Source organism: Zootoca vivipara, chromosome 14 (genome assembly GCF_963506605.1).
Source record: "Zootoca vivipara chromosome 14, rZooViv1.1, whole genome shotgun sequence".
NCBI lineage: Eukaryota > Metazoa > Chordata > Lepidosauria > Squamata > Lacertidae > Zootoca > Zootoca vivipara.
Window position 1 is genome coordinate 3,931,552 of NC_083289.1, and position 14,120 is coordinate 3,945,671.

Below are 14,120 nucleotides of genomic sequence, written 5' to 3' on the forward strand. Positions count from 1 at the left end.
CTGAGATTCAAAGCATCAACTAAAGGCAATAACCTGCTATTTTGCTTTACAATGCATCAAACTACTATTCTGAAACATAAAATATAAGCATTGACTATTGATTTATATGACACACCGTGTGAGCTTAATTTCCTTCACTTTCTTGATCTCTCTGTCCAAATGAAGAAGGACCAACATCCCACCCATTCCGAACACAAGCCTACCTCCTTCCCTGAGAAGCTGCAGTGCAACTCGCTGATAGTCTGAGACTGGACATATAAACCGTTCAAATTCATACTCATAGGAGATGGCTACATCATTTTAAAGCACAAGGCTTCCCCCAAAGACTCCTGGGAACTGTAATTTATTAATGGTGCTGGGAATTATAGCCCTGTGGTGGACAAACTACAGTTCTCATGATTTTTTGGGGAAGTTATGACTGTTTTCTTTTTACCTTTTTAAATACTTTGTGGTGGGGTGGATGGGAGGGATGTTTAGTCAGGTTTGGGAATTTGTTTAATTTTGGCACATTTGTAATTTTTATTGTTTTTGGTTTTATTGTTTTACTGTGTTTTTTGTTGTGTGCTTATATAGGTTTTATTTTACAGGTAGGTAGCCGTGTTGGTCTGAGTCGAAACAAAATAAAAAAAATCCTTCTGTAGCACCTTAAAGACCAACTAAGTTTTTATTTTGGTATGAGCTTTTGTGTGCATGCATACTTCATCAGTTTTATTTTGTTCTTAATGGGAGGGGTCAGGGCTGCCTGGGAGTGGGTCCCAGCCAACAAAATGGCTGGGGCAGGTTCCACAGGGGGGGATGCACTGGGACAACAAATGTCAGTGATCATGGGTAGGAGGAGGAGTTATGCTAAGACCAGACTATGTCATTACCGAGAAGGCAGGTTTAGCCATTGTCTGAGGACTATCCCTGCCTCTGGGTCTGGTCCTGACCGGATGGATACTGGAATCAGCAAGGCATACCCACATGACCTGAAGGTGCTGCTGTGCAATGCCAGGTCAATGATTCATAAGACCACAGCCATCCATGACTTGATCGCGGATGGAGGACTTGACCTGGCATATGTAACGGAGACCTGGTTGGATGAAGCAGATGGGCCTGTTTTAGCTGCTGCTTGTCCACCAGGTTTCGCTTACGCACATCAACCCAGGCCTTGTGGGTGGGGAGGGGGGGTGTTGCAGTGATTTTTAGGAAGTCATTAGTTTGCATCAGGTGTCCTATTGGGATGACCCAGTTCTTTGAGTGCATGTTCTGGAAGTTGGGCAATAGGGGCAGTACAGGATTCCTTCTGGTGTACCGACCTCCCTGCTGCACCAAGGATTCCCTGCCCGAGCTGCTCCAGGTTGTGGCAGATGTTCTCCTGGAGACACCTAGTTTGGTTGTCCTAGGGGACTTTAACATCCATGCCGACACGACCTTACAAGGGGCTGCTCGGGACTTCGTGGAAAGCATGGCCTCCATGGGGCTGTCCCTGAATAAGTCTGGCCAAACTCATAGCTGCGGACATGCCTTGGACCTGGTGTTCACCTCTATGGATGCTGGTGATCTGACACTAAAGAAAAGTGAAACTAAAGAAGTGCCACGGTCACAGCAGTTCCTGGTGCAACTGGACTTCTCCGCAACCCTTCCCCTCTGCAGGGAGGTTGGACCGTTTCGGATGGTCTGCCCCCGCCACTTAATGGATCCAAATGGTTTCCAGAGAGTGGTAGGGGATGCTTTATCCCATGTTGGTGGCCTTTCAGCCGATTCCCTTGTGGCCCGCTGGAATGTGGAGTTAACCAGGGCTATTGACTGTTTGGCTCCGAAGCGCCCTCTCCGATTGCATGGAGCCCGGACAGCCCCGTGGTTTTCCACGGATCTGAGGGCAATGAAACAATCACTGAGACGGCTAGAGCGCCGGTGGCGGATATCTCATTCTGAAGCTGACGGGACACAGGTTAGAGCTCAGTGTCGAGCCTACCAAGTGGTGGTAGTGACGATGAAGAAGACTTTCTTCACCGCCTCTATTGCACCTGCAGAAAACAGCAGCAGGAGACTCTTTCAGGTGGTTCACAATTTAGCGGAACCACCTGCTCCATCGGGGCCCAGCACGGACCACATGATCTCCTGCAATGATTTTGCAAAGTTTTTTGCAGATAAATTCGCTCAGATTCGGGAAGAGGTAGACTCCACCGTGGGAGCAGGGCCGGGGCGAGGGAGTGCTAGAGTCCTGTCTAGTCAAATTGCGTGGGATCAATTTCAATCTGTTACCTCCAAGGATGTGGACAGGCTGCTTGGATGAGTGAAACTTGATCCTTGCCAATGCTGGCTTATAAATGCTAGCCGGGAAGGGCTGGGCGATGGGCTCTGTGGGGTGGTGAATGCTTCTCTCTGTGAGGGAGCCTTCCCACACCTGCTGAAAGAGGCAGTTATTAAACCGCTTCTTAAAAAACCATCTTTAGATGCGGCCAATATGGCCAACTATCGCCCAGTCACAAATCTTCCATTCTTGGGCAAGGTGATTGAGTGAGTGGTTGCTGAACAACTCCAGACACGCCTGGAAGAAGCGGACCATTTGGATCCCTTCCAGTTGGGATTCAGGCCTCATCATGGGACTGAAACTGCCTTGGTCGCACTGGTCAATGATCTCCGGCAGGCTAGGGATAGAGGTGAGAGCTGCTTCCTAGTTCTGCTGGATCTCTCAGCGGCTTTTGACACCATCGACCATAACATCCTTCTGGACCGTCTAGAGGGGTTGGGAGCTGGGGGCACTGTCATACAGTGGTTCTGCTCCTTCCTCCTGGGCCGTGTCCAGAAAGTGGGGGGGGGATGAGTGCTCAGACCCCTGGGGTGCCACCACTTGTGGGGTGCCTCAGGGTTCTGTCCTCTCCCCCATGCTTTTTAACATCTACATGCAGCCACTGGGAGAGATCATCGGGGGGGTTGGGCTGGGTGTTCATCAGTATGCAGATGATACCCAGCTCTACCTCTCTTTCAAATCAGAACCAGTGAAGGCGGTGGAGGTCCTGTGTGAGTGTCTGGAGGCAGTTGGAGGTTTGATGGTGGCTAACAGATTGAGGTTGAATCCTGAGAAGACAGAAGTACTGTTTGTGGGGGACAGGAGGCAGGCAGGTGTGGAGGACTCCCTGGGTCCTGAATGGGGTAAATGTGCCCTTGAAGGACCAGGTGCGCAGCCTGGGAGTCATTTTGGACTCACAACTGTCCATGGAGGTGCAGGTTAATTCTGTATCCAAGGCAGCTGTTCATCATCTCCATCTGGTATGCAGGCTGAGACCCTACCTGCCCGCGGACTGTCTCGCCCGAGTGGTGCATGCTCTAGTTATCTCTCGCTTGGATTACTGCAATATGATCTATGCGGGGCTACCTTTGAAGGTGACATGGAAACTACAATTAATCCAGAATGCGGCAGCTAGACTGGTGACTGGGAGCAGCCGCTGAGACCACATAACACCAGTCTTGAAAGACCTGCATTGGCTCCCAGTACGTTTCCGAGCACAATTCAAAGTATTGGCACTGACCTTTAAAGCCCTAAACAGCCTTGGACCAGTATACCTAAGGGAGCATCTCCATCTCCATCGCTCTGCCAGTCCAGTGCCGAGGGCCTTCTGGTAGTTTCCTCGCTGCAAGAAGCCAAGTTACAGGGAACCAGGCAGAGGGACTTCTCGGTAGTGGCACCCGCCCTGTAGAATACCCTCCACCAGATGTCAAAGAGAAAAACAACTACCAGACTTTTAGAAAACATCTGAAGGCAGCCCTGTTTAGGGAAGCTTTTAATCTTTAAGAAATTAGTGTAATCTAATATTTTTGTTGGAAGCCGCCCAGAGTGGCTGGGGAAACCCAGTCAGATGGGCAGGGTATAAATAATAAATTTATTATTATTATTATTATTATTATTATTATTATTATTATTATTATTATGCTTTAAATGTATGCTGTGTCTGGAAAGAATATAATATGAATTGGTTGTGATGTATATCAAATAAAGTTTCCACCAAAATTCTCCCTCCAAAGAAGCATTTCTTAATGTGCCTCTTTTTCTCTGCTATATTTTACTCTGTGGGATACAATGCGATATATTATTCTTATTAAGAGTGTCTGTGTGTGTATATGTGAACATTTTCATTCTGTGAGAAATGACATAACTTTGAGAGATAAAAACAAAAAAGAGTATACATCATTTTTGTTTAATTTTTGAGGATTCCCAAACTGTTGCAAGTTGTGTTAAATCATTAAGATGAGACCGGATGATATAGAAATAAATAATCAATCTAATGCACTGAGCAGATTAGAATCCCAGAAAGAAAAGCAGGGGAGAAAAACCAAAATAAAACAGTTAACACAGAGACACCACCACTGGTTTACAGTCACATGGTTTGGGACAGTGCTTGTCACATGGGGCAAGGGTTCATTTCCTTCCCTAGGATCTATTTCTTCAATATGCTTTATTTAAGAATAAACAGCAGCTGTCTTAACCTGCTAAAATTAGTGCACTTGTTAAGGCTGTCTGCTCTTCATCCCAAAATAGCTAGAGAGATTCTTAAAGCTATCGTTAAGTGGTCCATTTGACTTACTTTCCGTAGACTTTAAGTAACCGTTTTGGGCGGCATGTGTTAGGTGGACCTTATACCGCTTCTTTTCAATGAAGACAACAGTTCATTTTTATCACGGTAGAGTGTGTGAATAAGTTGCGTCCCCTGAGAAATCTGTAAGGAAACAGAATGCCTGTTAGTATGAAATTCATCGCACTACCATACTCAGCTTAATGAATGTATTGTATTAATGACAAGCAGCGTATGGGATTCAGCTGCATATATGAATAACTGATCCTCTGCCATGCCTTTGCTCATTTAGCTGTCCAGTGCAATAAGTAATAGATGCTTGATTCTTGCTTTGCAACTGCAGCATGCAAACAATAAATGAGGCAACTGTCTAGAAGAGTAAATAGACAAGAAAGCATAAAAAACCAAGAGGTGAATGACTCAAATGCTTGCTGTGGGATCTTGCATCAAGGACAGGTGGTTTCGTGTGTATTCATGTGGTATTTGCCCGGAACCAAATGGCTAGGAAACATTTTCCTAGCTGTTCCAGTTTTTCTGGCTCAAGACTGTAGTCTAGCTGGCCTCTAAAATCTATTAGAATCATAGAGTTGGAAGAGACCACAAGGGCCATCCAGTCCAACCCCCTGCCAAGCAGGAAACACCATCAAAGCATTCTTGACATATGCCTGTCAAGCCTCTACTTATTAGGATGTGACAGGTGTAATTTTAGTGGTGTACATTTATGAACTGCATGGACTTGTATGGACTGGGCTCAGGAAGAGATCTATAATTATTTTCCTGCATCTTCTCCATAACCAGAAATAAGGGAGCTAACAAATCAGCTTGTGTTGTGTGATGACAGTGCAGCAGGTGTTAAAAGCAACCATAAGATAATGTCAGGGCAAAAATGCAGAGGGCTTTGAATGTATTCAGACCACACTCAATAGCTAGATAACTAGAAGCATTTATTCCCTATTAAATACAGCAGAAAAAATATTCACACAATAACATGTACATCAAAATAATGTCTGAAAATCCTTCACTGGTATCGCTCCCACATGACAGCTTTCTCTGTCCAACGCTAATTTGATTATTACGTTCACTTTGCAAAGCTAATTAAAGACAGCAATAGGATTAGACCTTCAGTTTTAAAACACTCAGTACTTGATTTCTCCAACAAAGAGAGGAGGAGAGAAAATGAATACGAAAGCCCCAAGAGGTCAGCTCCTATTCCTGTGAGCATGGGCAGTGATAGTAAAGGATTCTGATCACACATGGAGGTCTTTTTCTTTTCTATTACTTCACAAATTCTAGACTTGATCCTGGTATGAAAAATATATATTGTGGATAAATGTTGCACAAATTGGAATCCAGTGTAATTTCAAAGTATTTTTTGAGAGCAAGTATGGATACAACAATTAAGAATGTACAAATACTAGATTCCAGAAAATTTTTTATCAAACCTGTGGCAATTTGAGATATAGAGAGCATTTTAGTCCTTATTCAGTAGTGCCAATTGAAGCCTAATCTGCAGTTTTAAAAAAGCCTCCCCCCCCAATAGTCCATACACAACGTATAGGAGTACAAGTACGAGTATTCCTACTACTCTCATCTAGGCTTTCTTTGTGTGATTGAGTATTTAAAAATAATAATAACAGGCCAGGTAAGAATTGCTGACAGGGTAGATGAAATATTATAAATAGATTTGGGAACACATTTTAGTCAGTCTTAAAAATGGCAAGGATCTAAAGATATCAGATATCATCAGTAATATGATATGTTGAAATTAGATAGAAAGAATGTTTTTTTCAGACCAAAGTTCACAATTCAAAAAAGAACTCTTGCAAAACAAAGATAAACATTTGCCTAAAATGTATAACCTGTTATTAGAATGGGCAACAAAACACGACCTAGTTAAAGCCTCAATGACACACTGGGCCACAGATATAGGACACAATCTGCAAGTTCTGCATATTCTGTCAACTTAAGTTGCCAATCTTTTTTAGTTAGTTCTCCTCTGGGAGAAACATTGGAAAAGTGACTTGAAATTCACAGCATGTTATTCTTTGAAAGAGAAAATGATTCATAAATGGTATCTAACTCTGAGTAGGCTTGCTAAGATTCACAAGACAGAATCAGGTACGGTAAGTGCTGGAAGTGTAAAGAGGAGAGGGGAACGTTATTTTGCATGTGGTGGACATGTAAGAGAGTATTGGGAAATGATTTGTAATGAACTGATTTTATTTTTATTTTATTTTTAAATTACTTTCCCGCAAAAAACAGAGTCCTTTCTGCTGTCTGATAACTCAGACAGAAATCCCAAAGTGTCAGAAAAGGTTATTTATGTATGCAACAACTATGGCCCATGTTTTGTTAGCTCAAAAATGGAAAGTGAGCCCTCTGTTGTCTCCGGGGAATGTTTCTCCATACCTTGGCCCTCACCCTTGGAGAAGGAACTGTCAGATTCTGGGTTCTGTTTCCCAGCATGCACTTTTGTCTGAGCCCTCTGTTGTCCCCGGGGAGTGTTGCTCCCTCCCCCCTGTATTTCCATACTTGTGCCCCCACCCTTGGAGAAGGAACTGTCAGCTTTTGGGTTCTATTTCCCAGCATGCACTTTTGTCTAAGCCCTCGGTTGTCCCTGGGGAGTGTTGGCCCCTCCCCCCTGTATCTCCATATATTGGCCCCTGCGCACGCATCGTGAACATACATATATATATATATATATATATATATATATATATATATATATATTTGAAATAAGAACATGAGAAGCAGAAGTTACTATTGTTTAATTTTATTTTTGGGGTTGTCATTTATTTTGGTGGGTGTTGTATGATTTGGGCATTGTTGTGTGTTTTGTGGTTTGTTTGTTTGTTTGTTTGTTTGGTTATTTGGATTTTCTAATTTTGGAGTAGGTGTTTTGAATGTAGGATGTGGCGCTGGTTTTTTTATTGTGCTGTTTGCAATGTTTTATTTCTCTACTTGGGGTTGTCATTTATTTTGGCGTGTAGTGTATGATTTTGGTGAGGGTGGTTGTTTTTTGGTTGTTTTATTTTTGGTGTAATTTTTTGGAATGTAGGATGGGATGTATTTTGTTTTTTTAATGTGTTGTTTGTAACATTTTTATATTTTTATATTTTTGCTAATAACTTGACATTCCATATCTTTCTGCTCCTTCCTTTTGCTTTGCAAACCACTACCTCTCTCAATTTCCTCTTCTAAAAAATATAACACAATGAAGATTTTTTTAAAAAAAAAATCAGATATATATTTGGACACAAACAACCAGTATAAGGGTTATTTCATGTTGAAAACAAAATGCTGTAAATGCATTTTTACAAGGGATAGAAAAACAAGCTAATCACCCAGATCCCATAGTAATGAAATTTATTTTTCAGTCTTATGCATATCTAAAATGTGTCACTGATTTCTACAATTTGATGTTGCTGGCCTGTAAATATTTTTCCAGGCTCGCAAGCTTGTGCAATCAAGTAAACAGTCTTGAGATTTAAGTATAAGACCAAACTGGAAGGCAATGGGTAGCCTCAGACGTGGTTTCATTAGTGAATGGGGGGGGATCCCAGTTAAAATGCCAAGAAAACGAAGAAAAGTGGCATTATATAAACAGACAAAGGAAAGGATGCAGCTGCAATGTGTGTTATCAAGAAAAAGCCTCCTGGGTGCTGAAGATAAATACTGAGTTAGAGAGCTTGATTTGCTGGGACTATCCCAGCAAATCTATAAGCAATTGTCTCAGTTGTCTAGAGCAGGAGTCTGCAACCTTTTCAGAACTGGGAACCACTTTTCATTCCACCATGCAACATGGGACCTATTTTCACCCTTTTCTGGCCTTGAAATACTCTCTCTTTCAGAAACAAATAGACCCTTGATGGATTAAGAGCAGAGATTTCTCTAGACCAGCATCCTGCTTCCCACAGTGACCAATGTCTGAGTAGCCTATAAAAAAAACCCCCAGAGATTGGAGGCAAATATCCTTTCCTTCTCCCCAGCAAGTAGTATTCTGTGGCTTACAGTTTCTGAAAGTGGAGGTTCTACATAGTCATCATGCCTATGCTGATTATTTTGCTGTTCCCTTCTACTGCAAGTGTGGGGAGGGTAATTCCAGTTCCTTCACAGCTACCCACTGTGGGAGTCAGTATTGGAACTACCTGATAGATCTGGAAAGCTTCAAAATAAAATTGTGTAGGGGCAACCCTGATTTGTACAGGGGTTGCTTTCTGGGTCATCAAGCATGTTAGTGGAGCACACAGAAGCCTGCCCCATGGGGCTCCCATTATGCCCTCTTCCGGATCCAAAAACAGCCTGCACATACACAGGTCACATGTTCTTTGAACACACACAAAAGAGGGGTTGCCTGTATGTAGAAGGCCAAACCCCCAACCAGGACTTTGTGTACAGAATAAATGATGAAACCCTGGCCTTTTGAGCTTGTAAAACAAACTTGCTGAGGATTGAATGCCATCCACTGATCTTTTTGTGGGGGGACATTATATGAAGGACCTGGAATATTAAATTGAAAAAGGTAAGACAGATTCCTTCAGATTTCTCAGAGTCTGAGTCCTGAGCTTTATCCCCAAGGTCACGCTGAAAAACAATTGGGCCTGAGGTCTGATGTTCCAAAAGAGTGATTTAGATTTATCATAATTAATATGATAATTAATTAATATGAAGGCCAGATATTTCTGCATGACCTTGAGAAGGCTAACTACAACAGCAATAAAGAAGACAGCAATGTTTATACCCCGCCCATCTGGCTGCATTTCCCTGGCCACAAGTGGCAGTGTTTGGTGGCTAGATGTACTGTAGCCCCATCAAGGATTATATTCCTGATGGCTTGTAGCCAATTTTAAAGAGATATACATTGACAGGGGAGATCAGCATCACACCAGCCAATCTCTTCAGTTCATTTAATTTCATTCTGGCCAATAACAGCAACACTATTTCAGATTAATCTTATGGAGTTTTAAAATTAAAGTGATATGCAAGAGAAATTATATTCATCATAAGAACATAAACTGCTGCCTTATACCAGGTTAGACAATTGAACTAACTCAGGATTGTCTATTATTCTGACTAGCAGCAGCCCTCTGGAGATGTTGAGGCTTGAATCTGAGACACTGGGCATGCATGGATGAGGCAAGGCCTTCTCTTCCCTTTATCCAAGCATATGCAGAAAGGATCAACGTACAGGTACAGATCTAGGAGCAGGAAGCTGGAGGTAGTTTAAAAAAGTAAAATACAACAGTCCCTGAGCAAACTGAACCTAAAGACAAACTGTGGAGCCATTTGTAGAATTACATTGTCTCCTGGAGCACAGCGGTTTCTGCAATACTGCATCAATAGTAATTTGCTTTAGTACATGAGGGGGAAAGCAGTCTTGGACAATCAATCAAACAGCACACACTTACAGGAATGGTAAAAAACAACAACCAGAAGTGAACACCACATGCTTAGTCATCAAAAGAAAATCAATGTATACAAAGGAACATTTAAGGGCCATTCTCTAGAATCTGTCCTACCCCAGAAAATTATGGCGTTCAACTGCACAGTGTAAATTCTAGGAGCTCAATGCAACTGCAAGCCAGAGAGAAAGGAAGGGGGCGGGGAGAAAAATATTAACAAAATGTCATCTTCTAAATTGCCATATTTTCAAGTTCAGTGAAAATTCACAATTTTCACAATTCACAGGAACCCAACAGAGAACATAAGCCTGCCAATACTCTTAACAGTACAATTCATTCCTGATTTTATTATATGCTGCTCATAGCTTTAAGTCAAAGGGGAACCTCTGGTGAACAACTGCTGAACCAGCATCAAACCTTTCCTGGATATTAGTGTTCAATTTCTCCATCTTGGCCTTGATACTATTCTTTGTAGAGTGAGGCGGTTGTGAAAGTGCAAGGTGGGTAACTATAGGGAAGCCTGAAGAGTTGTTAGTTGTAGTAGATTCCTGCTAAACTATCATTTTCAAAACCTGTCTATAAATACAATTATAGAGGGCAGGCAGTAAACAGAGGCACACTTATTTGATGCATATGTCAATGGAAGCTTTGCAAACCACAGGTGAAAGTGATCTTCATTACATATATCCCCTACTGATACAGGTTGTTAGGAATGAAGTATCAGAAGCCTATCTTTAAAGGCATGAATTACTCTTATCACTACTGCTAGTTTCTTTCAGTGGTTGGCTAATGGCCAACCAGTTAGTGCTCCCCAATAGCTCTGTGCATACTACTGGCAATCTGTAAAGATTAAATTTTGGACTCAGCTACGGTACATTAGTAAAGAAAAATCGTTCTATTTGCATTATAAGACTGTGACACCAGGTGGCGCTGTGGAGTTCCATCTTTCACCAACACTTTGAGCTTTACAACGCATTTTCCTGAAACACCTTTTAGATGTGTCTAAATCCAGCCTTTGTTTGATTTTATTATTTGCATTTAAAATGTCAGTTACACTAATATACTAGCAATGGTACACATTGAGTAAAATTATAATAATTGAGTCCATCACTTACGGAAAAGGATTGTGGAGGAAAAGTCACTGAATATTATCCATCTGAGATCTGCACAAGAACAAGCTTGCTTTCTCATGCTGCTCACAGAATCTGAAGATGTCAAAGTCCTTTCCTATAAGAGAAGCATTTAAGAGAAGTACTTGCTTTTTATGCAGTCTTCAGTAATATAGAAGCAGAGTTATATTTCCCAGCACAGTGAGAATGCTCAGGCAATTCTGTTTTTATGTCCAACTAGGGGCTATGTTATTGGTATGAAAAACAATGTTTAGTGCAAATCCTAATACCCTTTCTATTTCAACTAGTGTGTTCTCTCTACACACTGAGCTGAACTCAACCCCACAACATTCTCTTTTCTGCCACTTATAGCTTAATAAAACAAAAAGCAGTCCTAACAAGAGAATTTAAAAATCAGTTTTCTGCTAGTTATACACAAAGAAAGGGAAACACCATGGATAAGGAACACAATCAACCCCTCTTCCTTTCCATCTGGCTTTTTGCATCACATTCCCACTTAGTCTCTATTAATGTATTTATTTCTTTAAAAGTATATCCTATCTCTCCAGCACACTGGTCATCTAAGCAACTGTTAATCAATGAAAATGCACAACAATAGTGTAGTTCAGTAGCTTATAGTATTAAAATTCCAGTATTAAGAATAGGGCTGGCTGATGTCTGTTTTCCAACACTGTAATAGACCACCAGCTAAACTTTGCGATATGGTAGTACATTACAATGTCGGAAAGGAAGCGGGGAGGAAGAAGGCAGTTGCCTGCCAAAGAGACCATTAGCATCACCGTGCGCAGCTTCTGCCTATTCCTGTCCAGGCCAGGTGGGCAAATCCACAGCCTCCTCCAGCGCCCAGCACACAGAAGGAGCCCAGCCACGCAAGGCACAGGGCGAAGCTTCCTCCTCCTCCAGCACCTCCCTGTCCTGTCCGGGCTAAGGGACTGAAGCAGGCAGGCAGGCAGACAGGCAGGCAAACACTCCATTTGCGCAGCTGTCTCAGCTGCCACTGCCTTGGCACAGGTGGGCAAGTGGGGGCGAGCGGGCAGGCTGCTGCTGCCTCTGCCTCCTGGGAAAAAGAGGTAACCTGCCCACCCCCTGCCCGCCAATGCAAAAGCAGTTGAGACACAGGTGGCTGGCTTCTTTAAACTGCTCTGCTGAGGGCATACCTGCCAAGTTCCGGCCTGAGAAATAAGGGACTGGACCGGAAGTAGCAAACTGGAAGTAGCGCTGCCGCCATTTTGGAACTGGGCGGAGCATGCTCAGAAGCGACTTTTGATGCTGCTCTGCCCTGTTCCATAATGGCTGCCGCACCAGAGGTCACGCTGCAGCCATTTTGGAACTGGGCAAAGCAGCATCAAAAGTCGCTTCTGAGCATGCTCCGCCCAGTTCCAAAATGGCCACCGCGCCAGAATAAACCGGGGGGAAACAAAAAAATCCGTTTTTTCGGCTGGGGACAGCTGGAAAAACGGGGGTTTCCCAGGGAATACGGGAGACTTGGCAGCTATGGCTGAGGGGCATGGGCAGCTGCACGCCCCTCAGCAGAGCAGTTTAACGAAGCCCCCACTCTGGCTCAAGGAAGCCCGCTTCTCAGCTGATCAACCCCCTGCCCTGCCTCCAGCTTGTCAGACAAGTCAGAGTGGGGGTTTCGCTAAAGTCGCCCACCCCTCTGTGGAAAAGTTTAAAGAAGGGAGGAACAAGCTGTATCGGCTCCAGTCCCTCACCAGGGCAGCTTGCTCCTCCCTCTGCGGTATGAGGGCCAGAGCGCTGTGGCGACTTCACCCTCCAGTAGCAGGGGGACTCAGGAGCGGTGGCTGCTTCACCCGCAATATACCGCTGGGTGAAGCAGCCACCAGACTCTGGCCCTCATACCAGTCCAGGGCGATGGATCAATACATCACCCAGGTCTACTTAAGAACAAAACAACTACTGTAACAGAAATTCATAAAGCTGCTGCAATTCCTTCAAAAAAACCCAAAGCCCTTTTCAATAAGGTTGCTTTACCACTTTTCTAAAATCAAGAGTGAGCAGAATTCCTCAAAGTAACACACTACAGAGAAGACTTCAGACATAAATAATACCCAACGTCTGAAAACAGGCATAAAGAGCAGTATTTCACCTGAAGAGCTAATGGCATGAGAGGGGCATTTGAGAGGTTTTGGGTACTGCCCCCATTTCCAGGAGTCACACTAACAAGGTACAATAGCCTAGCACAGAAGGCTTTATCACAAAATGAGGGAAAAGTTGAAAAGCAGCTTAGAAATATCAATGGACATGTCTCCCATATATCCTAAACTAGTTCTCTCCAAGTGATTCTGTCACTCTTGCTATTGTTTGTTGTAGTATTGTTTGTTGTTTTTAGTAATAAATCTGCAAAATCTTTTTTTACTGCCCAATTGTCATCTTACCGGTACTTTTTTTTGGCCAAAAATCATGCTCTTTCATATTTTCCTCCTATGACTTCCTAATTTTAAAGGAAGCCCTCTCACCTTTTACAGCTTCCTTAATTCTGTTCATTAACCAAACTGGCATCCTCTTATAATTGTTCAAACTTTTTCCAGCCTATGGTATACAATTCATTTAAGCTTTTATTACAGTGGTTTTAAGATGCTTTCAAGGATCCTAAAAGAATTGAAGCTCCTCACTCTCAATTTTCATATTCCCTCATTTTTAAAATCATTTCCTCTGGCGTAAAGGGCAACAATACCACAAAAAGGACCTCATACTTTATACACATTTTATATCAAATAATAACTTCAACCACACTACCCCCCCCCCCGTTAATTTATGGAATTTCCTACCACAAAATGTGATGGCAATAAGTAGCTGATATTAAAAGCTATGCCATTAACCCTTGGAGGATAAGGCTATCAATGGCTACTAAGCAGGTTGGTTATATGTTGTTATCAGGATCAGAAGCAGCATGCCTCCAAATACTAGTTGTTGGGGAGCAGGGACAGAGGGAACAGAAGGATGGGCTAGACTGGTCTTATCCAGCAGAACTCCTTTTCTGTTCTTAGGGTGACATCATGTCAACAAACATG

General features: G+C 42.9%; 1 protein-coding gene across 1 annotated transcript in view; it reads right to left on the minus strand.

Annotated features, from left to right (window-relative positions):
- Nucleotides 1-14,120, minus strand: part of OTUD7A (OTU deubiquitinase 7A) — a 98,748-nt gene that overhangs the window by 70,721 nt on the left and 13,907 nt on the right. Inside the window, exon 2 of the mRNA XM_035131410.2 lies at nt 4,569-4,700. The gene's annotated coding sequence lies outside the window, so the exon portion shown is untranslated. The remainder of the gene's footprint in view (nt 1-4,568; nt 4,701-14,120) is intronic.